This window comes from Nomascus leucogenys, chromosome 22a (assembly GCF_006542625.1).
Source record: "Nomascus leucogenys isolate Asia chromosome 22a, Asia_NLE_v1, whole genome shotgun sequence".
Classification (NCBI taxonomy): Eukaryota; Metazoa; Chordata; class Mammalia; order Primates; family Hylobatidae; genus Nomascus; species Nomascus leucogenys.
Window position 1 is genome coordinate 118,881,982 of NC_044402.1, and position 3,335 is coordinate 118,885,316.

A 3,335-nucleotide genomic window follows, 5' to 3' on the forward strand; every position below is an offset into this window, starting at 1 on the left:
CCATCTCATCCAAGCCAGCGTGTTCATCACCATTATGCACCAATGGTGCACAAATACCACTGATTCTGAAAATGCATGGTCAGTCAACACCTCACAACTGGCATCCAGGAGATGTTGGCTTCATCAATATCTCTGCTTGGGTATCTCACAGATTTCATTCATTCATTCTATCAAGTACTTACAATGTGTCAGGAACTACACCAGGCACTGGATACAGAATGAAAAACAAAACAGGCATGGTTCATGCCCCTGAGCAGCTTAACTCAAATGTCAACAACTGAACTCAAGAGCTTTCCTCAACCAACATGCTCCTCTATGTTCTGTGTCTCAATAAATGGCACAACTTCCACCCCCCTGCTCAAGCCAGAAACTTGAATATTATAGGTGATACTTCACTTTCCCTTATTCTACCTGGGGGAGACACACTCTAAATAGCCTCCCCCTACCCACAATGAGGCATGCCTTTGTAGAATCCTCTCCCCTTGAGGCAGAACCTGTGACCTGCTTCTAATCAATAGAAGATAGCCAAGGTGGGCTGGGAGTGGTGGCTCATGCCTATAATCCCAGCACTTTGGGAGGCCGAGGTGGGTGGATCACTTGAGATCAGGAGTTCTAGACCAGCCTGACCAACATGGTGAAACCCCATCTCTACTAAAAATACAAAAATTAGCCAGGTGTTATGGCACACACCTGTAATCCCAGCTACTTGGGAGGCTGAGGCATGAGAATCACTTGAACCTGGGAGGTGGAGGTTGCAATGAGCAGAGATCACACCACTGCACTCCAGCCTGAGTGACAGAGCAAGACCCTGTCTCAAAAAAAAAAAAAAAAAAAAGATATCCAAGGTGATAGATGTTGGAATCTTGTTTAGGATATGTTATTTGGCAATAGTGACTGGATGGCATTCCTTCCTGTGATTACATTATGTTATATAATACTCCATCTTAGCAGGCTCGAGAGAGACTCCCTTGCTGGCTTTAAAGAAGTAAGCTGTCGAAGAGTAATGTTACAGAGCAGAGAGACTGAGGAGGCTGCATCTGGCTCCGGCTTTCAGCCATTGCAGTACATTGAGCTCCATAGAGACCGCGCCGGGGCAAGTGAGAGCCAGAGGGGCACTGGGCGACTCTGTGCCTCACTGAGGAAAAATAACTAAACATGGGCAAAGGAGATCCTAAGAAGCCGTGAGGCAAAATGTCATCATATGCATTTTTTGTGCAAAGTTGTCGGGAGGAGCATAAGAAGCAGCACCCAGATGCTTCAGTCAACTTCTCAGAGTTTTCTCAGAAGTGCCCAGAGAGGTGGAAGACCATGACTGCTAAAGAGAAAGGAAAATTTGAAGATATGCCAAAGCCAGACAAGGCCCATTATGAAAGAGAAATGAAAATCTATATCTCTCCTAAACAGGAGACAAAAAAGAAGTTCAGGCCGGGCATGGTGGCTCACGCCTGTAATCCCAGCACTTTGGGAGGCCGAGACAAGTGGATCACAAGGTCAGGAATCCAAGACTACCTGGCCAAGATGGTGAAACTGCATTTCTATTAACACTATAAAAATTAGCCAGGCGCAGTGGCAGGTGCCTGTAATCCCAGCTACTCAGGAGGCTGAGGCAGGAGAACCGCTTGAACCCGGGTGGCAGAGGTTGCAGTGAGCAGAGATTGTGCCACTGCACTCCAGCCTGGACGACAGAGTGAGACTCCATCTCAAAAAAAAGTTCAAGGATCCCAGTGCACCCAAGAGGCCTCCTTCAGCCTTTTTCCTGTTCTGTTCTGAGTATCACCCAAAAATCAAAGGAGAACATCCTGGCCTGTCCATTGGTGATGTTGGAAAGAAACTGGGAGAGATGTGGAATGACACTGCTGCAGATGACAAGCACCCTTATGAAAAGAAGGCTGCGAAGCTGAAGGAAAAATATGAAAAGGATATTGCTGCATATCGAGCAAAGGAAAGTCTGATGCAGCAAAAAAAAAGGGAGTTGTCAAGGCTGAAAAGGCAAGAAAAAGAAGGAAGAGGAGGAAGATGAGGAAGATGAAGAGGATAAGGAGGATGAGGAGGAGAAAGATGAAGATGAAGATGAAGAAGATGATGATGAATAAGTTGGTCCTAGCGCAGTTTTTTTTCTTGTCTATAAAGCATTTAACCCCCCTCCACACAACTCACTCCTTTTAGAGAAAAAAATTGAAATGTAAGGCTGTGTAAGATTTGATTTTAAACTGCACAGTGTCTTTTTTTTTGTATAGCTAACACACTACCGAGTGTGTCTTTAGATAGCCCTGTCCTGGTGGTATTTTCAGTAGCCACTAACCTTGCCTGGTACAGTATGGGGGTTGTAAATTGGCATGGAAATTTAAAGCAGGTTCTTCTTGGTGCACAGCACAAGTTAGTTATATACAGGGATGGTAGTTTTTTTCATCTTCAGTTGTCTCTGATGCAGCTTATACAAAATAATTGTTCTGTTAACTGAATACCACTTTGTAATCGCAAAAAATAAAAAGTTGCAGCTGTTTTGTTGACATTCTGAATGGTTCTAAGTAAGTAAAATTCTTCTATTAGAAAAAAAAAAAAAGAAGCTATCATGTTTATCAAGGAACTGTAGGTGGCCTCTGAGAGCCTGAAAGAAAATGGGGACATCAGTGCTACAATTGCAAGGAGACGAATTTGCCAACAACCTGAGGAAGCTTGCAAATTGACCTTTCCCTGGTTGAGCCTCTGATGAAATTACAGCCCATGTCAATACTTGGTCTGAAGTCTGGTGAGTCCCTGAGCAGAGGACCCAGTTAAGTTGTGTCTAGACTCTTGACCCATGGAAACTGTAAGATAATAAATGGGTGTTATTTGGGGCCACTAAGTTTGTGGTAATTTGTTACTCAGCATAGAAAACTAGTGGAGCACCTGACCATCACCAGAACTTTTTGATTTTTTCACTAAAATAATTCTCAAAACCTCCACTTTTCTCCATCTCCACTACTCCACCCAGAGTAAACTGCCATCATCTCCTATCCAAATAGAGTATCTTTCAGCCTGGCACAGTGGCTCACACCTATAATCCCACACTTTGGGAGGCTGAGGCAGGAGGACTGCTTGAGCCCAGGAGTTTGAGATCAGCCTGGGCAACATGGCAAGACCCTGTCTGTATTAAAAATCAAAAAAATTAGCCAGGCATGGTGGTGTGGACCTGTGGTCCCAGCTACTTGGCAGGCTAAGGCTGGAGGATTGCTTAAGCCTGAGAGATCAAGCCTGCAGTGAGCTATGAATGCACCTCTGCACTCCAGCCTGGGTGACAGGGCAAGACCCTGTCTCAAAAATAAATAAATAAATAAATAAATAAATAGACAGAT

The 3,335-nt window shown here is 44.4% G+C and overlaps 1 pseudogene; it reads left to right on the top strand.

Moving 5' to 3' along the window:
* The first annotated feature begins 1,057 nt into the window (after positions 1 to 1,057).
* On the top strand, positions 1,058 to 2,093 carry LOC100598600 (annotated as a pseudogene).
* The last annotated feature ends 1,242 nt before the right edge of the window (positions 2,094 to 3,335 follow it).